Raw genomic sequence first — 22,624 nt, 5'->3', positions numbered from 1 at the left:
CCCATTTACCAAAAGTAAGGAAATATTTGCAAGTCATGTATATGAAGGATCTTGAGCCTAATACATTTACAGAAGTTATAATTAAAAAATTTAAAGGACAATACAATGAGAAAATGATAAATGTTTGAAGAGATTTTCTAGCAACCATTAGTAGATGTTCAATATCATCATTTACTATCATGAAACATAGGTCAGAATTGGCCAGTTGATTTGAATTGTTTTTTTCTGCCAGATAACCTAAGTTCTTGCTTTTCTATCCAGTCTAAAATGTCTAGTGTTTATTTGAATTGTTTAGTCATTTTCTATTTAATATTATAATTAATACAGTTAAGTTTAAGTATCCCACTGTGCTAGTTTTCCAGTCTGATCATTATATTCTATACCTTCATTGTTCTTGCTTGTAGATTTTGTTCGCCCTTTTATACTACGAGCCATATATATCTTTATGTCTTAATTTATTGATTCTTATTTTTACTCATTGTAGCTTATACTCAAGTAATATGCCATTGAATGTGTTATTTAAGAACCTTATGCAATATTTGACAGCTTTTTGTGTCATGTGTTATTGTGTATTTCATTAAGCATCATAACATTTACTCTTTCTTTTAAAGGTCAGTTTTTATTTTATTATTATTTATTTTATTCTTTATTTGATTTTATTTATTAAACATTTCAAGAATTTGAGGCTGCTTTTACATTTGGGGAGGACAGGAAGCAAAGAAAGGAATGCTGTTTCAGCTAGGTTTTTTTTCCTTTCCCCCTTTTTATTTAGTGCAAGACCCCAACTTGAAGAATGGTGTGTGGATTCCACACATGCATACATGCATGCGCTCGCTCTCTCCCTCTCTCTCTCTCTCTCTCTCTCTCTTAAACACACACACACACACACACACACACACACACACACACACACACACGGCATTAATTCATGCTGTGTGTGTATGTGGGTGTGCAAATGACCTTTCTCTGCAACTCTGGCCAGGCTGCCCTGGAACTCACTACTTACTCCAGGTGATCTTTCATATTGTGCTAATCCTCTTAAATTTGCTTTCTAAATTCTGAGATTATAGGTTTGTACATTCTTTTAATCCAGTCAGATTGAGAATGAAGATTAAGTACTAGAAGATATCTGTCAAGTCTTGTTTATCAATTTTTAAACTCACTGAATGCTGGGCTTATCAATGATTTTTGTCTTAAGCTGACTAGCCTAGAATTTAACACTGTAAACCCTTTGAATATTGGTGTATTAGTTACTTTTCTATTGTGATAAGACACTGTGGCCAAAGGCAGCTTATATAAGGAAGTTTATTTAGGCTTGGGGTTTCACAGGGTTAGAGTTCATGATGGTGGAGGAAAGGTAGCAGGCAGCAGGAACAGCAGCTGAGAAGGCCCCTGGGCATGAAAGGAGGCTTTTGAAACCTGGAAGACTGTTCCCAGTGACATGCCACCAAGAACAGAATACTTGCTACAATTCCCAAACAGTTCCACCAACCGAGCACTAAAGCACAAAAGTCAATGGGGACTATTCCCTTTGAAGCTACCACCTTAAGGTATTGTGATACTGAGCTTTACTGGCGATGGATGGACTAAGAGTTTGTGAAAGTGTGCTATCTGCTTGTAGGTATTTTATTTCTGTTAATGACACTTTTATGAGTGAGTGTAAATCTAGGGAAGAGTAGAGTTGGAAGAAATAAAAGTTCACTCGTTTAGTCTTCACACAGTAAGGAGAAATGGGCAGTGTAAGATAGTGTCCACACATTCTCTTTTAGTTCGTCTCTTTCTCTTTCTCATTCTATTTATGAATAGCCTCTACTTTAACTTCCTGGGGAGAACAGGTTTCTTTTTAAATGGAAGATAGGCCCTGTTTGAAGTGGCATGTAGTGAACTTAGACCCTCAATGTCTTACATGTAAATAATAAACGTTAACTGTATGCTGGGTGGAGATGGTCTCTAGCGGAGAGTAGGAGCTCATGGCTCTGTGATTCTTATAAGGTATATTAGGCCAGGTAAATGCACCTTATTTAGCAAAGCTCTGCCTGACTGGCCAGCCTGTCTTCAAATAGTCCTTTAGGTAAAGGCAGTTTTCATTGCTTAATTTTGTTCCGTCTTGCATTTATTTCTGTCTGCTGTTGTTTGCTGAGGTCATTCTTTCAGAACAACAGTTCATGAGGATTCGTGCTGTGCTTATGATGACACTGAAAAGAGAAAAAGGCGTGCTTTCTGAAAAAAGTAGCCTGGCCTGCAGAGGTCTTCGTTAGTGATTGGAGGTTATAGTTTAAGGGCCTTGGCATACAAGACATATTTTGCTCCAAAAAAGAAGTGGGTATTGGTAGCACATGTGGTATTAAAAACCAGCCTTTTGTGTCTAGGTCTTCAGTTTATGAATAAGGTTTAATTTCTTACTTAGGTTATAATATCTGTTATCTCTAAAATGCTGTTTAGGAAATAACATTATAACTGATAATTTTCTTGAAGATATATTGTATTAGTTTGCTTTTCTGTTGCCATGACAGACACCATGATTAAAAGCAACTTGGGAGGGAAGAGATTGTTTGTCTTGTACTTTCAGGTCACAGTCGATCATGGAGTGGGATCAGGGACGGACTGTGAGGAATCATGGAGGAAGGCATTTACTGGCTGGCCTTGTGATGTGTGCTCAACTGGCATGCTCAGGCGCATGCTCTCTATTTTACTGTCTCTCTCTGCTGGCTGTCTTGGAACTATGTAGACTAGAGTACTTTGAACTCACAGAGATCCTCCTGCCTTTCTTCCCTAGTGCTGGGATCACCACTGTGTGCTACCGTGCTCAGATTCAGTCAGCTTTCTTACATACCTCAGGGCTATATGTCTAGGATGGTGTCTCTACAGTAGGATAGGACTTTTTACATAAGTAGACCCTCAAAACACTAACCCCACACACCATAGGCCAATATGAACCAGGCAGTTTTTCAGTTGAGATTTCCAACTGACTCTAGGTTATGTCAATTTGACAATAAAAACTAACAAGGTTTCACATGTGTGTGCCTGTACACACACATACATATATATTTGTTTATTTATGTATACTTGTTTTATTTCATAGCTGTCTTGTTTTCTGTAGTGGCATTTAAATCTAAGAAATGGCTTATTGGAATTATTTTATAGATTTATTTTTTTCATTAAGATTTGAACATTGGCACATAATTGCTTTAAAAATCTTTTCTCTTTCAGTGTACTGCCCTTTAATAAACAGATGGTCATATTAAATGCTATATAACTGAAAGTGTCTTAGATGAAAAAATTACAATATTTGGGAAAGAGATGTAATTAGTTCTCCAAATTCTTTTGGCTCTCTGGTTCAGGGAACAAAGCATTAATTAGCTTCCTTACTTGCAAACTACCATCAGTTATTTGGATAATACTCTTCTAAAAATTTGTGCCATTATTTTAAGCCCCATTTCCATCTTTTACCCGCCACCACACCAGCATCCCTAATAAGACCTCCAGTTTGATAACATTTGCTATATAGAGAAAAATATGTGTAATATTATATGTATCTTATCTTAAATCTTTGCTTTTCTCCCCCAACCTGATGCTGTCTTTAGTTTAGACATTTTATGCTAAGTGTCTTTAGCTAATTCAAAACAATTTGATTCATGTCTAAGTTACCAGACAGGGGATACTTGGGCTGCTTTCAGCATTAGTTAGACAGTGTTGTGGTGAACGTCTTCACAGTTCAGTAGGGTCTCCTGTTTAAGTCTTGGGAGTGTGTATCTAGGAGTTTGCCGCTTCAGAATATAGTGGTTTATACTGATATTTTCACTCATTTATTTATTATCTTCTGACAAATTTTTGTATCACTTAGCAGTTAGTTATGGTCAATTTAAGTATATTTTATTATAAAACACCCATAAAACTTGCCATTTCCCCACTTTCATGTGCATTTTGGTAGCATGAAAAGTTATTTTGTTGTAAAACCATCATTGTCATTTATTTCCAGAAGATTTTCATTTTAGTTTACTGAAACTGAGTAGCTATTAGTCAGCAACCACCTATTGCTAATTTCCTCAATCCTTCGTGGCTAGTATTTTACTTTCTGTCTCTGTAAACTTTCCTAGCTTATCTAACCCGTACAAACTGAATCATGCAGACTTGCCCTATTGTGGCCTGCTTATTTTACTCATTTTTATGCCTTCAAGGTTTACCCTTGTAGCATGTGTCAGCTATTCCTTTGTTTAAAGTGCTGAATGCTATTCTAGTATGTATATACATGTATTGCGTTTTGTTCCTTCAGTCTTTGAAATACACTTAGATTCCTCCGACAAGTTGACTGTTGTAACCATACACACAGATAATCTTTTCAAGTCTGTTTTTTCATTTCTTTTGAAACTTATAGTGAAAAGCAATTGTTAGATTATGTGGGGGTTTTATTTTATTGCTTTAGAGATCCTCCCTCCCAATTTTCCATAGTGGCTATGCCATGTTATATTCTGTCTCCAATGCACGAGGGATCCCATTTCTCCTTATCCATACTTGTTTAGGGTATTTAAAAAAAGATTAATAATCACGAGTGATAGCCTGTTAAGAGCTTATTGTGTTCAGAAGTATTTTTGCTTAAGCTTTGCATCTGTGTGCGCACATGCACCCCCCCCCACACTTATAGAATAATAGAATTTCTTGGAAAATGGGATGATGAAGTAGAACTTTGAGGGGGTCCCAGTATTTAGCAGATCCTTCTGTAGCCAAAGGGGCCTGCCAGGATCTATTTGTTATTATGAAGAGCTGGCTTTGTAACTTTTGAGTCTTTATTTTTTTGCAAGAGGACCTCTCTGTATAGCTGGGGATCGCCTTCCATTTCTGATAGCCCTGCCTCTTCTTCTTTTTAGATTTTTTTTTTTCTTTTTTTCAGAGCTGGGGACCGAACCCAGGGCCTTGCGCTTCCTAGGTAAGCGCTCTACCACTAAGCTAAATCCCCAACCCCTTCTGCCTCTTCTTCTTAAGTGCTTGGGTTACAAGTGGAGGCCCCTGATACCTGCTTTATTTGCTGCTGGTCTTTGATCCCTGGTGCTTATGGGTGCTAGGATGGCTCTGAGCAACTAAACTACATCTCTAGTCCCTGGTTTTGGAGCTTCTGAATTTCTTGACTTATTTCGAGGGTGTAAAAAGAGAGAAACGCTTTGTCTGGTAAACACTTCTGTAATGTTAGTGATTTAGCTGGTTTCCAGTAAGTTATAGTGTACGAATCTGTTGTCACGGTTAGTGTGAGGAGTATTACCTGTAGTACTATGAGGATCATGGGACCGGGTAACAAGGCTTGGATGTTTGAATCATACTGAGGAAAGCTGAAGTGTTCTATGGTAATAGTCCTAGCTTAAGGAGTAATTACATTTTTCTCAGCAACGTGTGGAGCTGAATAGGCATCTTGCCCAGAATAAATTTTTGAAGGACAAGAGTGTCTTGGCATTAAGAGACTATGAGGTGTGTACTATTAAGGCTTCACAGTTGAGTAGGTATTAGGAGGGTGCTGTAAACTGAGGGAGAGCAGTGTCATAGCAGGAGAATGCACACAGACTGTCCAGGAACAGAGAATCAGTTTTAGATACCTGCTAGCTCCATTTAGCCCCAGGCCACTGGCTACTGTTAAACAAGAGCCATCCTAATGTTTGGTGTCTTCTGAGCTAGACCCTAGTGGTTAACACACTTAGGATGGTGACTAGGAAGCTTGTGCCTAGGATAGGAGGACCTTATTTCTCCTTCACTGGCAGTGGCTGGTTCTGGTCAGTCCATGGCAAATGGAAGGTCCTAGATTTAGCATTTAATGTACTTTGGAGTAAGTTTTTTGTTTTGTTTTTGTGTTTGGTCTAGTATTTTATTTTGAAAAATAATAATTTAACCATAGAAAAATTGAGAGTAAGTATAATAAACATCTAGCAGCTTTTTTCTTTGTTTTTTTTTAATTTTATATATTTTACATCCAAAATGCAGTTCCCCTCCTCTTACACCTCACCTCCCCTTCTTCCCTCATCCATTCCTCAGCTGTTTCTCTTTAGAAAAGGGCAGGCCTTCCTGGATATCAGGCAAACATGGCATATCAAGTTGCAGTAAGACTAGGTACCTTTCTTCCCATTAAGGCTGGACAAGGCAGCTCAATAGGAGGACATGGGTTCTAAAAGTAGGCAAAAAGAGTTAGGGACAGTTCCTGCTCCTACAAGAAGACTAAGCTACATAACTGTAACATCTGTGTGGAGAGCCTCGGTCAGCCCCATGCAGGCACCTTGGTTGTCAGTTCAATCTCTGTGAGCACCTGTGAGCCCAGGTTAGTTGATTCTGTGAGTGTTCTTGAGGTGTCTATGACTCCCTGCTGCTATAATCTTTCCTCTCCCTCTTTCACTGGATTCCTGAGCTCTGCCAAATGTTTGCTGTGGGTCTCTGCATCTGTTTTCATTAGTTGCTAGCTGAAGCCTTTCTGATGACAATTGGGCTAGGCACCAATATATGAGTATAGAAGAATATTATTAGGAATCTGTCTTGTCTGTCTTTCTTTCTTTCTTGCTTGCTTGCCACTGTGTTTGCTTGCTTGCTTGCTTCCTTCCTTCCTTCCTTCCTTCCTTCCTTCCTTCCTTCCTTCCTTCCTTCTTTCCTTCCTTCCTTTGTTCTTTCGTTCTTTCTTTTTTTCTTTCTTGCCACTGTATGTTTGGTTCTTTCCTAAGTCTCTGGCTATCCAGCTTCTAGGTAACTTTTTAGTTATTAGCTTTGTTCAGGGTGTGAGTGTGTGTGTGTGTGTGTGTGTGTGTGTGTGTGTGTGTGTGTGTGTGTGTGTGTATTGTATACATACAGACTTCTTATATGATGAATAAGGTTAAGCCATTTGAAATATAATACTTTATTTTGAAATACTGTTAAAGAATGAAAGTGTGCTCCTGTTGTAATCCAATACTTTTTTCCTTACGTGCAACTACTGACACAGTAATGTATAACATATTGTCCATATTCCATCTCCCCATTTTATCATTTATTAAAATTAATCATTTAAAACTATTGAATTGTATTTTATAAAAAGGTACCATGTGATTTTTCACTTAACTTGTGAGGAACTAAGGAAGTTATGTGAATTATTTGAGTTTTTACTTTGGGGGCTGAGGTTGTTTTATAACTCTGAATGCTCGATAGTAAGAGATTAAAAGTAATGTTCTTGCCTAGAACCTCTATTTTCTGTTTTGGTTACCATGCTAGGTATGTAGCCAGTTCTGTGGTTAGACGTGATGGAATGACGATCGTTGTTAACCTGTGTGGGAGTGATCCATTAGATTCTACTCGCTGCTGTTGTAACAGTTTGAGTACAACATTAATACAAAGTTGGAGGATTTTTACATCTGTTTTTAAATTTATAGATTGAGAACATTGTTAAGTAAGAACAGTCTTAAAATAAAAAGAAATCTATTTACACATAGTAATAACTGTTTCACCTTTGAAATATTTGACATATATAGGGCTTAGTAGTCTTTTCTATATGCAGACCTCTCATGATAACTTTCATTAATTTTATTAAAAATCATTTTTGAGTTCATTATTCATTGTGAAGGCCTCTATTCATTCTTCCCACAGTTCGTTGTTTGTCTCTGATGTGAGAGAGACATAGTCCATGGTTGGCACTAATCATGGCGAGGGTACTGTGGGCAAAAGTTGAAGTCTGGGTGGCAGTTGATGTTGGGTCCAAAGTGAAGGTGGAGAATATGAATATTGTGGTTGAACTTGAGGTATTGATGCACATGGTGGTGCAGTGCTCATGTTATCATTGTGACTCCATCCTACGAGACAAGAGAACCTGGGTGAGATGGGATGAATGATTTGGATAAGGCTTGTTCTTATTTACTTATTTATTTAGATTTTATTATATGTGTCTGTGTATGTAATGTGCATGTGAGTGCAGTGTCTATGGTGGCCAGAATTGAGTCCCTTGGAGTTAGAGTTACAGGCATTTGTGAGGCGCCTGAGCCTGATGTGGCTTCTAGGATCTGAACTTGGGTCCTAGAGAAGACCAGTGTGTTCTCCATTGCCGATCCATCTTTCCAGTCTTAATGAATGGCTAAAAAGAAAATAGAACTGTACTGTAATATGGTTGAACTTCTTTAAGATTTTTTTATTTTGAATTTTGAAATATTATATATATATTACTGATAGTAACAGATTTATTATGGTTAGACATTTTTGTACCTTTTGATAATTGAAGGTACATTTTTATTTTACACATAGTTGTTATCCGGAAACATTTTTCTTTAACTTTTCTTCTTTTGAGACAGTGACTCATTATGTAGCTAAAGTTATCCTTCCGTATGCTCGGAATCTTCTCCCAGCGTCTGCGTATTGAGTTTTAGGTGTTCACCATCCTGTCTGACCAAACTCATATCTGGTAGACAGCAATAAAATGCTATTGACATGGTCCCTGAAGCCATACTTCATAGCTTCCTCATTCTGCCATTTTGGTTCTATGTACTTTACAAAGGTTTCATGTTTGAATAATCATGAAAAAGGATTGCATTAATTCATGGGATGATTTTTCTTGGCCTTTGAATGAAAGACAATTTGTTGACCAATTTTAATGCTTCTTAGCAACACAAATTATCTCTGTCTTGGGCATTTTCATATCTTTCTTTAAAGACACATTTGGAAGTATTTTGTGTGACTTGGTACTTGTCCATCTGTCTGGAAGCTCTCTTCTTTATTCCTAAACATGCTAATTAAGCTTTACATTCAAGTAATGCACTCTCTTGGTTTAATAACCCACAGTTTGACTTGAGAATCATTTGGCTTGTCAGAATCCAAAAGGGATTCTGGAAAACAAATTTCTTCTGTGTATTGTGAAGCTAAAACTTATTGAAAATGTGCTACATTTTCTTAGTAAAACGAGTATAAAAATACTGCCACGGTAGCGGTCTAAGTATTTTCTTACTGTCCTCTCCCTCTAGTGAGATGGTTTAATCACTTTTGATAAAGAAATAGCTTGGCTATAGTTTTGAAAAGTTGACTTGTATTCACTTGAATTAGTAATTTATGAAAATGCTAGACTTATGGGGAATGCTGTTTTCATCCATCCTTTCAACAAATGTTTATTGAGCACTGATGCCATACCAAGCACTGTGATAGCCATGTTATAGCTTCGTGGCAAGTAAAATTATGGGGACTCTGCTTTCTGGGAAAGAAGTATGGTTGTGGAAAAGGTTTGATATCATCAAGTAAGAAAAGGCTTCTCTGAAGAAGTTTAGGCTTTAGATGGTGTTGGAAGACTTTAGGGGCACATGTGTGAAGGCCACAGGACAGGAGGAAGCTAAGCAACAGTGAGGGAAAGCTTGAGATTTGAGGCATTCAAGGAAGTTGGTGGTCATTCTTTTCAGGTGGTTTATAAGAAAAATCCAGGGTAAGACTGTACCTTAATGAAGAATTGCTTAGACGCTGCTTCGTGGTAGAGCACATGCTGAGAACATTCATTCCTAGTTCCACCCCCAGACCTAAGGTAGGAGAGCCAGAAAGCAATCGCTAGTTACTGTACATAGACTTGGACATATTTTTAGATGTCCACTTACCTGTTGTAAGATAATAAACATTGTTTTTGCTTATTTAAAAGACGTAAAGATCTTGTAGAATTCACTTATTTTTTTCATTTGATACTTTAGTCCTTTACATACTCCCCTATGCTTGCATCCCAGATGCGTCACAGCCTCTGCTTTCTTCTTCGGAAATGGATTCATTTCTAGATATCCTTAATCTCCTCAGATTCCTTTATTGAGTAAAATTAAATGTTTACCTTCTCTTCAGCAATACTTGTAGGTTGTGACAAAACCAAGCAAGTCCAGTGTGTTTTTAAATTCTATCCGTTGATTCCTGACACATAGCTACAAGTGCCTTTTCCAAAGAGTCTCCCCTCCTCCCAGTCAGAAAGAATGGAAATACATGTGAGAGAAGATGCATGGTGGGATGAAACAGGTTTCCTCCTCTAGTCTGCATGTATTCATTCATTGCTTCACTTCTGGAACTGTCAGCCTGTGGCTTTGTTTGATAAATACTTAATGAATACCTTCTTTACATTAGATCTTATACTCCTTCCTAGAATTATCGAAAGGGTTCTGATACAGTTGTCCTTTTAATGACATTTCTTCCCAGTGGAAGTAAGAAAATAAAATAATATAGCTTAATGCATATAATCATTGTATTTGTAAGCAAATTTATATGATAAAGTACTAGAAAGACATGTTTCTTGACAATAAGTAATAGAAAATAGTGGATAAACATATTCTTATAATACTTCCTGTGACTCTGAGAAAGCAAGAACTCAGGTAAACTAGGTTCATCAGACATTAAAAAAAAAACTTGTAAAATAAAACCTGTCCATTGATATGTAAAATGCATACATACTCATCAGCTGAAGTTTCTGTGGGACAAAGCTTAGTCATGCTGACTCTCAAAGCTCATCATTATATCGTCCATCATAATAGATGAAACAATAGGATTTAGGTCTATTTAAACTAGTGATACTTGTTTTAGTGTCTGTCTGTCCATCCGTCCATCAGTCTTTCCGGCCGCCCAGCTACCCACCTACCTACCTACCTACCTATCTACCTACCTACCTTTCATTTATGTAGTATTAGAATTTGCATCTATAATCTTGAGACCTGTATAAGCTCCACATATGCTCTGAGCTACATTCCTAGTATAGTTGCTATTTGTTTGTCTTATGGCTTAAATTATATTTTTATTTAATTTCTAAGCATGTGTATCCATGACAGGCAAGTGGAGGTCCTAGGACAACCTCAGGGAGTCATTTCTTTCTGCCATGTGAGTCTTGGGGATTGAATTCATGTTGTTAGTTTTGGTGGTAAATACCTTTACTTGCTGAAATAGCTTGTTGGCCCAATTAATTAATTCTTAACATTCAGTTCAAATTCTGTTAAAGGATAAAATATCAAAAGGGACAAATGTTCAATCAGTTTGTGTTCAAGCAGTCTTTGTTATTGCATGTAGACAGAATATTAGATATTAGACAGCACTGTCATCCTTTCTTATTTGTTTGAAAGGTTTACCTCTCATAGAAACAGGGAAATGAGCATGTGGAAAGTTATGTTCCAGCTCGTTGTTATTTGTAGGGCTTTGTTAAGGACAGATGGAAGATTAGTATGATCTTGAATTTTGGAACCCATGTAATATATTTTATTCCACCTTTATGAGAGGTTAGGCATACATGTGCAAACATAATAATGCATATTTCTCAAAGAGCTTTACAGCTCGTTGCAGCTTCTCCTTTGCATACATCTATATACTCTATATATCTCACTGCTTTTCTTTTTCCTTATATTCTGAAATGGGTGTGCAACAAAGGTCAGAACGTACATATTTTTATTCGTCCAGAATGTCACCCTGTATATTAATACTGTATTTAACTCTTTGCTCCTTCCTTTTATATATGACTTGTTTATTCTTTTATTATTTAAGAATAACAAATATAGTAAGCCTGGCAAATACAATAAAGATTTATTAATTTTTATAAAGTAATATGGAAAAATTTTATTGGCCTGGAGCATCTGGCTCCATTTTGAAGATGCATATAATTATTTGTTATGTTTGAGTGTTTTTGGAATACAACTATTTGATGATTTGTGGAAATTACCATTTTAAAATTAAATCAGTGACAAAATTTATCATTTGAAATTTGTAGAATCTAAGTTTTAGTAAAAATCATGTTCTATATAAAACAGATTTTTTCCCCTCCCTTGGCCCTATAAAATAGATTTTTAAAAGTCTTAATTTTATATGTGTGTTGCAGTCCTATAATTTAAACCATCTTTCTCTTTAGACATGTTCTGATTTATTGACCATTTTAACCCATTTTCTGTTATGAACATATAATTAGGGCACGTGGCAACAGACATTTTTTGGGATAAGTCATGTAAATAGGATTTTAAGTGTCATCATTACTTTCCTGTGGCACTTCTGGGTGCATTAGGGAACCGCCCTCAGAGTCACACATTTGAATGGAAGTGTGGGGAAGAGAGTATTCCTGTACCGCACAGAGAGACACAGAGCAAGGTGACAGTCTCCTCACAGGGAATGTACTGTCACAGAAGGGTGTACAACAGTCCAAACCAGGCAGACGAACACTGGGGGCAGCATTCCCTTAGCTTTTGTTCATTTACTGATTGATTGATTGATTGATTAAAAATAGATTATATATACCCTCTACCCCAACTCTTCCCAGATCACTCTTACTTTCCCACCTAACCTTACTTTCTCTCTTTTATTAGAGTATAAACAGGCATCTAAAAAACAATAATAAGATAAAATGAAAGCAAACAAATCAGGATGACAAAGAAATAGGAAACAAAAGTCAGAGAAAAAGCACAAGAAACACAGAATGCTGAGACATACGTGTTCACACATATATCCAAAACCCATAGAAACAAAATGAAAGCGCATATAAGGAAAAGATCTATAAGGTTAAAAAAAACAGAAAATACATCGTAAGATGGAAAATCTCCAAAATTGCTAGTGAGTTCATTTCGTTGGCCATAGGAGATGGGCATAAGCAGTAGTTGAGTGGAAGGCCTGCCTTAAATGTGGCTTGTATGCCCAGTCATACTCCATGGGAGAAAAAGAGGTTTTCCTTGTGACTGACTCTGAAGTGGAGAGAGCTTTTGGGTTAGGATAGGTACTTGTGTCTACATCCCCTCTGAGCACTAGAACTATCTGGCTTAGACTTGGTTTGGTTCCATGCACGCTCCTTCAGTCTCTGTGAGTTCATATGTGCATCAGCATCTGGGAGGACATGTTTCCTTGGTGTCCTCCATTTCCATGCTCCTAACATCCTTTCCTACTCCTTTTTTTTTTTTTTGCTTTTCTTTTTTTTTTTTCTTTTTTATTTTTTATTAACTTGAGTATTTCTTATATACATTTCGAGTGTTATTCCCTTTCCGGGTTTCCGGGCAAACATCCCCCTCCCCCCCCTCCCCTTCCTTATGGGTGTCCCCCTCCCAACCCTCCCCCCATTGCCGCCCTCCCCCCATAGACTAGTTCACTGGGGGTTCAGTCTTAGCAGGACCCAGGGCTTCCCCTTCCACTGGTGCTCTTACTAGGATATTCATTGCTACCTATGGGGTCAGAGTCCAGGGTCAGTCCATGTATAGTCTTTAGGTAGTGGCTTAGTCCCTGGAAGCTCTGGTTGCTTGGCATTGTTGTACTTTTGGGGTCTCGAGCCCCTTCAAGCTCTTCCAGTTCTTTCTCTGATTCCTTCAACAGGGGACCTATTCTCAGTTCAGTGGTTTGCTGCTGGCATTCGCCTCTGTATTTGCTGTATTCTGGCTGTGTCTCTCAGGAGCGATCTACATCCGGCTCCTGTCGGTCTGCACTTCTTTGCTTCATCCATCTTGTCTAATTGGGTGGCTGTATATGTATGGGCCACATGTGGGGCAGGCTCTGAATGGGTGTTCCTTCAGTCTCTGTTTTAATCTTTGCCTCTCCCTTCCCTGCCAAGGGTATTCTTTTTCCTCATTTAAAGAAGGAGTGAAGCATTCACATTTTGATCATCCGTCTTGAGTTTCGTTTGTTCTAGGGATCTAGGGTAATTCAAGCATTTGGGCTAATAGCCACTTATCAATGAGTGCATACCATGTATGTCTTTCTGTGATTGGGTTAGCTCACTCAGGATGATATTTTCCAGTTCCAACCATTCCTTGCAAAGTTCCTGTAGCTCTAAAAGGAAGGGCTTGTCTAAATGGAGACATCTCATTTAGGGTTCAGCGTTGCAAGGTCTCCCACACTCTTTACATGGTCCAGTTGTGAGTGCCTGCATTAGTTTCCCTCTGCTGCAGAAGACTGAAGAAGACTCTGATCTGTGAGTATAGCAGAATGTTATTGGGAGTCATTTGGCCGCCTGGGCACTGTCGAGCATAGGTTCCAGCTCATGGAGTGGGTTTAATTACAAACAGATAGTGGATGGTTACTCCCACATCTTTTGTGCCACTATTGCAGCAGTGTATCTTGCATTCAGATCACTATTGTAGATCTAAAGGTTTGTAGCTGGTGTGTACCTTTCTCTTCTGGTAGCATGTAAATTACCTTCCTGTACATGAACAGTAGTCAATGAAGGGTCTAGTTAGGCATCAGTTGGACTTCTGTGTGTTCAACACACTATGTAAGTGTTCTCAGCAGTAAGCCCTGACCATCAGTTTGTGAAGAGCAGCTAATAACCTTGGCAGTAGCCTGGCTGGTTTTAGGGTTTCCATGTGGCATCTTTGGCCAACAACTTGATTAGATAGAACCCATTCTTGCCACTGGTGATTTCCTTTGGAGAAAGGAAGTTAGAGGTGTCTAATTGGGGCACTTTTATTTGGTCATTCTATTAGGATATCTATCTATCTATCTATCTATCTATCTATCTATCTATCTATCTATCTATCTATCTATCTATCTATCTATCTATCTATCTCTTTACCTCCATTCCATCGTTCCCTGCCAGTTTCTCCCCTCCTTCTGTAATTTTCTTTTACTTCTTCCTTCCCAGTTCCTTACTCTATACCAGTGGTTCTTAACCTGTGGGTTGTGGCTCTTTGGAGAGTCTAATGACATTTTCATAGGGTCACTTATGACGATCAAAAAAACACAGATATTTATATTGTGGTTCATAACAGTAGCAAAATTACAACTATGAAGAAGCATTGAAAATAATTTTATGGTTGGGGTCAGCACAATGTGAAAAACTGTAGTTAAGGGTTGCATCAACCTGTGAGGCTCCCCAGTGTGCTTAGAGATTGAAATATTCTATTCTGCAGGGCAGGTTCTTAAGCAGAAAGGCAAACAACTCAAAATAACTTCAGTAAGGCCCCCAAACCATATTCACTAGGAAATAAAAATTGAGTCCCTCTGAGACCGATGGAACTGAGCTCCACAGAAGACTTAGAAAAGATGTGCTACAAAGAAGATTGAGACTGGGATGGGTCAGCTGCCCAGAAGAAGCAGAAACCAGCTGAGCTGCTTGGAAGAGTTTTAGAGCAATCAAGGTAACTGGAAAGAACACTATGCAACCTCTTGAGCTGCCTGCAGCTGCTCATGTGCTCCAGGTTGCTATGCTTGTGAGCTTTCACCTATGCTGGGTTGTCTTTGAGTCATTTCTGCTCCTATAAGTACCCATATTCATGTAACCCCATTAAAACTCAGGGCTCAGCAAGGATTTTAGTGGTGTCTGTACTTGGGTTCCCTATCTTATGGGAGTAGACGCGTGTTGCATCTTGCCAAGAAAAATTTTGTCATACAACACCTAGTTATGGAAGACCTAAAAACTAATATCTACATTTAAGGGAATATATACCATATAAAAGATTGGTATCTGCTTAGGAGTGTCAAGACCAAGTTCTCAGCACAAAGGAGATTTATTTGCTCCAGAGGGATAAAGGGTAGGAAATAAGAGACAAAGACAGGAGATAGAGGAGGAGAGGGAAGGGGGAAGGGAGTTAGGGAAATGGGAAAGGGCTATTAGTTCCCAAAGGAAATAAAGTTTGACTCCAGGTTGAGGAGACAGACTTAGCCCATAGGAAAATGGTTTATAAAATGGTGGGGTTTAGATTGACTTACAGTTTATGGGCTGTCTTTAAGAAACTTGGAGGCGAGAACTGAAGTTGAAACCTTGGAGGAATGCTAATTACGGGATTACTTTCTATGGCTTGCTCAACTTTCTTATACCGTTGACATTATCTAGAATGAGTTGGACCTTCCCACATGAATCATTAATCAAGAAAGGTCTGTGTTTGTAGACTTTTTAATGTGTTTACAAAAATTATATTTTTTACACATTAAAAACTTATTTTAGCAATAGGTGTACAGCTCAGTGGTATTAGGAATGTTCATGTTGTGCTATAACTGTAATACTTTTCAGACTTTGATATAGTATTTGGAAATTCATTCATATTTTTGTCACTTGCCCATATATGGCAAAAAAAATTCTCAATAGTAGACAGTAGAAACTTGAGAGGTGGTTTAAGCAGATGGGATTTTATTAAGAGAGACAGCTTATGTCATCATTGAGGGACCAGAAGGAATAGACCAAGTCTTAAACTACACTTTCTAGTTTGCATACTAAGGAAGCTGCAACCAGAACAGTTCCCTGAAGCAGAACACTTTAGTCTGGAAGCTGAGGAATGAGGAACTTGGGCTTTTGTTGCTGGTCCCACAGGATGTTGGTCCCATCCATGATGGGGTTCCCCATCATGGATGGATCTGTTTGGCTTCTATCTTCCTTTGGTTTTTTTTTTTTTCTTGTCTTTTAGGATTGTTTCTGTTTGTGAAACATAGGTAAGATGCAGATCCTAAGTTGCAAGGGTACTATACTAGCTAAAGGACATGTTAATTTTCTAGCCATGCTATTTGACATACTAGAGTGGGGTTGGGTAGGTATTGAGAACAGATCTGTCTCTGCTAAAGCTTTCTGAGTGGAAGAAGGTAGAAGATATACTGAACTGGCTGCTTCAAAGAAGACAGCTTGAAGGACTCAAAACGAAACTGTCAATACAGCAACGTGGGTAGGAAGGAAGATCTGTATTACAGAAAAGATATTTTGAGTTGAGCTTAACTTTTAAGCATTGTAAAAGTTCTGAAGAACTTAGTGTTCAATTACCTTATGGCAAGTAATTTAGCATACTAATATGCCATTACTTGGTTACTTTTAGCTTATGCCACCATCTTTTAATTTCACAGGTTTGTATTAATGTGGCTATGCTATATGTCATTGACTACAATGTTCTTTCATTTTAAACTGTTTTATCTCTGTGTTTACTTTTATTATTATTATTATTTTATTTTTTTACATTCAACCATGCTCCCTCTCACAGTTTCTCATCTCATTCCTCCTCCCCCATCTCCAAAAGAGTGCTCCCTCCCTGGCCTCCTCATTCCTTGGAGCATCAAGTTTCTCCAGGATTAGGTGTGTCTTTTCCCACTGAGGTCAGACCAGGCAGTCCTCTGCTATCTCTCTCTCTCTCTCTCTCTCTCTCTCTCTCTCTCTCTCTCTCTCTCTCTCTCTCTCTCTCTCTCTCTCTATGTGGGGCGGGGCTTGGGCAGGCTCATGTATGCTGCCTGATATGTATCCTGCCTGATTGGTGGCTCAGTGTCTGGGATGCAGATACTTACACCCTACCATTGGACTGTATTAACTTTTGAATTGCTATCACCAGAATACTGAGAAGGAATTAAAATGAAGAATTACTTATTTTGGCCCATGGTTTCAGGAAGTTTGCCTCATGGTTGTTTGGGTCTGTGTACTTGGGCAGGATATAGCAGTGATAAGAACACATGTCTAACTACAGCTGATCAGTTTGTGGCTAATCAGGAAACAGAAGGAGGAGATTTTGAGTGTTTAGTCTGGCCTTCTTTTTCCAGTTTTGTTTTGTTTTGTTTTGGTTTTGTTTTGTTTTGTTTTGTTCTGTGAAGCCCCTTGACATAGGATAGTACCTTTACACACAGGACTGGTCTTCTCTTTATTTAATTCTTTCTGGAATTGCTCTGTTCTAACATACTGTTCCTTAATCCAGTCAATTTGATGTTCAGATTAACCATCATAATCTCCAAGTGACAAGTAAACTCCTTTGTAAATTGATGACATAACATCAGTAAGTATAAGTTCTTGATATTTAGGTAACAGTGCTTAAGAAAGCAACATGGGTCTGGCAGTGGTGCTACACACCTTTAATCCTAGCACTTAGGAGGAGAGACTGGCAGATCTCTGAATGCAAGGCCATCCTGGTCTATAAGAGTGAGTTCCAGGACTACACAGAGCCAGGGCTACACAGAGAAACTGTTTCAAAAAAGCAACTCCCCCTACCTCCCCCAAAAAAGCAACATGGATTATATATTTGTTTCTATCATATAGTCATACACTAAATGCTTTTCAAATATTTGTGACTAGTATTGCATTTGATGGTAATAAGTTTGTCTAATAGCTTTTTTCATGAAATTATTTTGAATATAATAATCAAGACTACCTTTTGAAACTGAAAAGTGGTACTGTCAATCTTTCTGTGGAAATTAAGTTGGAATATGTAACTGTTCTAAGGAAAAAAATCAATATAGTTAGGGAGTTTCACTTGGAAACAATGATTTATATAATGGAAAGGGAGACTTTATACATAAGAAATATTTAATTTAACCTTAGAATGAATTCTAATAAAAGAAATACATAAATAATACTTATCTTCAACTTACATATCTAACCCTTATTTCCTACCAATTATTTAAATTGATAAGTATGTTTTATCAGATTTGAATTTAACTGCTATTATTTTTCTTGTATAGACTACATTAGAGAAAAATAGTTGTATCCAAGTAGATGGTAAATATTTGACTGTATTGATATTTACAGTTAGTCTGTCCATTAAAGCTTAGAGGATTATTTAAATAATAAAACTTGTGTCATATTCAAATATGTTAAGCTTAAAGATAGAATTAAACTGTCCATGCATGTCAGCTGTGCTGGCATATGCCTGTAGTCCTGGCACGTGAGAAGCAGAGGCAGGAGGATTGTACATTCCAGGACAGGCATGGGTTACATGCTCTTCTTACTAAGATACAACAACAAAAATACCCCTCTGATGTATACAATTAACATTGGAATTTTACCTTGTAGTTATGAGGCTCATGCTCTGTATAGTTTCAGTGTTTTATAAGTAATTGCTCTTACTTTTACATATAATGTCTCATTTTTTTGCGACAGGTTTGCAAGTAGTTTAGGTAGGTGAGATGTCTCTCTACTAAATGAAGAAATTAAGTAGCTTTGTAATTAAATGGCTTTTCTATGAGTAAGGCTGGACTGAAATAAACCAAAGGATCTAACTTCTTCCTGGCACAATGTTTTTTATTACTGGGAATCAGGGAATTTTGATTTTCTCACCCACAGTGTATTTTCTTCGGTGATCTTGTTGTGTTTCTATTGCTTGGGAATAAAAATGAGGCAACTCTAAATTAATTAGCTTATTATAATTTATGCTTTGACTATAGATTTGAGGCTAAGAAGACTACTACCTTATCTAAATGGCATTTTTGGATTATACTTTATATATTTATTAATATGGCACATTTTACAATGTGAAAATAAAACAACCTACATTTTTATATGACTCATACTTGTGAAATGAGGGTAAAAATCCCAGTGATTAATAAACAAACAGAACCTTCTTCCTTTTTGCATTTGAAGATCTGCCTCAATCAAGCTAGTACCTAGGCATCTTAAGAAGCCTAGAGGAACCTTACTGTTGCTCCATTGTGCTTTCTGTGTCATCTTTTAGGGCTTTACATTTAATTAAAAGTAACTAGCCAGGTGTGGTGGCACAAGCCTATAATCCTAACACGTGGGAGGTGGAGGCCCAATTTGAACATTTGCCTGATTTGAAATTAGCCCTCCTCAACAACCTATAACCTGTCAGGCCAATTTAACAAAATCCTCCAAGAAGAAAGTAATGTGAATGCTTAGGTAAATGTATATTACATTTATTTGTGTCTGTGATGTCTAATATTGGTTGTCAACCTGACACATGTGGTAAGAGGGGGACCTCAATAGAAGGATTACCTTTATCAGATTGGTCTCTGTATTTCTGTACATTTTCTGGATAGCTAAATGATGCAGGAAGGCTTAGTCCACCATGGGCAGTACCATCCTTAGGCATGTGGGCCTGGGTAGTATAAGAAAGGAACTGAGTATGAGCTTGGGAGTAAACCAGTAGGCAACATTTCTAAACTTTTTTTCTATCACAACAAAAGAAACAGAACTAGAATAATGTCCTATTTGAATATACGCAAGAATTAAGAAATTGGGGATATTAGAAAAGAACAAAATGTTCTTTAGCTACTCTTTATAGTAATATATAATTAATTTAGCTCACGCCAAAGGTTTCATGACTTGTCTATTTGTCTTAAGTAATTGAGACTTCTCTAACAAATACACTTATTACTTGGATGCTTATCCAAATCACACATATTTCTCAGTTTTGTAGGCTGGAAAACCCAAAATTAAGATGCTGGACAGTCTGCGGTTTGTGGTTACCTTCTTATCCTCTCAGATGGCAAAGACCAGGCAGGAAGCAAACTTCTTTTAGAAAGTCATCAGGACCTGTTAACTTCCCAGAGCTTTCCCTTACAAATACCATATTTAGGCGATTAGATTTCAGGAAGTGTTTTTGAAAGTGCAGATGTTCTGTTCACATTGCTTTAATAGTAGAAATAAAATGCCCTAGTTAGTTCATGCGAATTAATTGTAAAAAAAAGTTTAGCTCACTATTGTGGTTAATTTGTTTATTTCACTACTCATGTGTGGTTCTTGTAGGAGATTCTTAAGACCTAGAATCCCCCTTTTCCAGTGGAAGGGTTAAAAGTCCTAGGAAGCTTTTCTTGAAATAAAGCTTGTCCTCCACTTATTAAGTATGCTTGCCTCGTCTCTGTCACCCTGGCTTTAGAATGAACTGCTTTCTGTTAGGATTGTGAATTTAGGATTTCCTGTAATGCCTGTCTCTTAGGTATTTGGAAAGTTTTTGTCTTTTTCCTTTGTTAGGCATCTCATGGATTTTGAATCTTAGAACTTTAGTTCTTACTTTGCTTTTGAATCATAGGCAAATCATCAGTCACTTCGTAACTGTCATACTGATGGATGGATATGGCTTGGCCATCCATTTTCAGAGCTTCAGTTCATATCCTTGCTTCTAATTCGGACTCTGCTTTGCAATTCCATCTGTTTTAGAGACACGTCTTTCCATCCCAAAACTCTTCAGGTGCTCTTATCTTTTGAACCTGGTGCCCGATTTAAAAGAAGACCCCTCTTAATATTTTCATGCTATTTTATTTATTTTCTTAAATGTGGTGGTGTTCTCAGTGTTTTTAATGCCCCTGAATCTTTTTATTTTTTTTAGATAGATCATTACTGTCTATCCTTTCTTTTTTCTTTTCTTTCTTTCTTTCTTTCTGTCTATCTATCTATCTATCTATCTATCTATCTATCTATCTATCTATCTATCTATCATCTATTTTGCCTGCACGTATGTTACCATTTGGTTCTGGAACCGAACGTGAGTCCTCTACAGGAAAAGATGCTACTCATTTACGTATGTATGTATGTATGTATGTATGTATGTATATATTGAATATGTTCTAATTTACATTTTGTTATCCCCTTTTCCCAACCTCTCCCCCCTTCCCCTCCCTCACATTCCCCTATACTTGGAGGTCCAGCCTTGGCAGGAACAAGGGCTTCTCCTCCTATTGGTGCCCAACAAGCCCATCCTCTGCTACATATGCACCTGGAGCCATGGGTCTGTCCATGTGAACTCTTTGGATGGTAGTTTAGTCCCTGGGAGCTCTGGTTGGTTGCCATTGTTGTTCCTATGGGCTTGCAAACCCCTTCAGCTCTTTCATTCCTTTTCCTCCAATAGGGACCCTGTTCTCAGTTCAACAGTTGGCTGTAAGCATCCACCTCTGTATTTGTCAGGCTCTGGCAGAGCCTCTCAAGAGACAGCTATATCAGGCTCCTGTCAGCATGCAGTTTTTGGCATTAGCAATAGTGACTGAGTTTGGTGGCTGTATGTATATGGCTGGATCCCTAGGTAGGACAGGCTCTGAATGGCCATTCCTTCAGTCTCTGCCAAACTTTGCCTCCATATTATTGTTCCCTCTTCTAAGAAGGACTGAACATCTGCACTTTGTTTATCCTTCTTCTTGAGCTTCATGTGGTCTGTGGATTGTATCTTGGGTGCTCCTAGCTTTTGGGCTAATATCTACTTATCAGTGAGTGCATACCATGTGTGTGTTTTTTTTTTTTTTTTTTTTTTGTGACTGGGTTACCTCACTCAGGATGATATTTTCTAGATCCATCCATTTGCCTATAAATTTCATGGTCATTGTTTTGATAGCTGAGTAGTACTCCATTGTGTAGATGTACCACATTTTCTATAGCCACTCTTCTGTTGAAGGACATCTGGGTTCTTTCCAGATTCTGGCTATTATAAATAAGGCTGCTCTGTATGTTGGAGCATCTTTTGGGTATAAGCCCAGGAGTGGTATAGCTGGGTCCTCAGGTAGTACTATGTCCAGTTTTTTGAGGAACCTCCATACTAATTTCTAGAGTGGTTGAACCAACTTGCACTCCCACCAACAATGGAGGAGTGTTCCTCTTTCTCCATATCCTCGCCAGCATCTGCTGTCACCTGAGTTTTTAGCTATGGAAAGAACCCAGTTGTTCTTGCTATTCTTAACTGCTGAAACATCTCTTCAGGCCATAATGTCCTTGAATCTTTTTATGTAAATACTTCTTAGAAGTTATCCTGTGTTTTTTATTTCCTTTGCTTCCTTAAATTATTTGTGAAATGCTTTCATTGTTTTCTGTTTAAAATAACTGAGACAATACATTCATCAAACAGGAAGAATTGAGTTTATTATCCTACCCTGTAGGCCAGGAAATAGGTTTTGAGAGAAGTGACTTGTTAGAACTGACTTGGTTAAGGGGAGAACCATTATGAAAGTCAAAGTGAGAGGATTATGTGGTATACTGTGCATAGGGCCCAAACAAGAGAATGATGTATTTAAAAAAAAAACACTCTAGCTTGCTTTCTTCTTTATCTACCTGATATGT

At 37.8% G+C, this 22,624-nt stretch overlaps 1 protein-coding gene across 46 annotated transcripts in view; it reads left to right on the top strand.

Annotated features, from left to right (window-relative positions):
* The window catches only part of Qtman (queuosine-tRNA mannosyltransferase), a 390,738-nt gene that overhangs the window by 28,754 nt on the left and 339,360 nt on the right, over positions 1-22,624 (top strand). Inside the window, exon 2 of one of the 46 annotated variants that reach the window (XM_087653026.1) lies at positions 4,889-4,924. The gene's annotated coding sequence lies outside the window, so the exon portion shown is untranslated. 46 annotated transcript variants of the gene reach the window in all.

The sequence above is a fragment of the Rattus norvegicus genome, chromosome 3 (assembly GCF_021556685.1).
Source record: "Rattus norvegicus strain SHRSP/BbbUtx chromosome 3, alternate assembly SHRSP_T2T, whole genome shotgun sequence".
Classification (NCBI taxonomy): Eukaryota; Metazoa; Chordata; class Mammalia; order Rodentia; family Muridae; genus Rattus; species Rattus norvegicus.
This window is presented reverse-complemented; position numbering and strand designations above follow the sequence as displayed.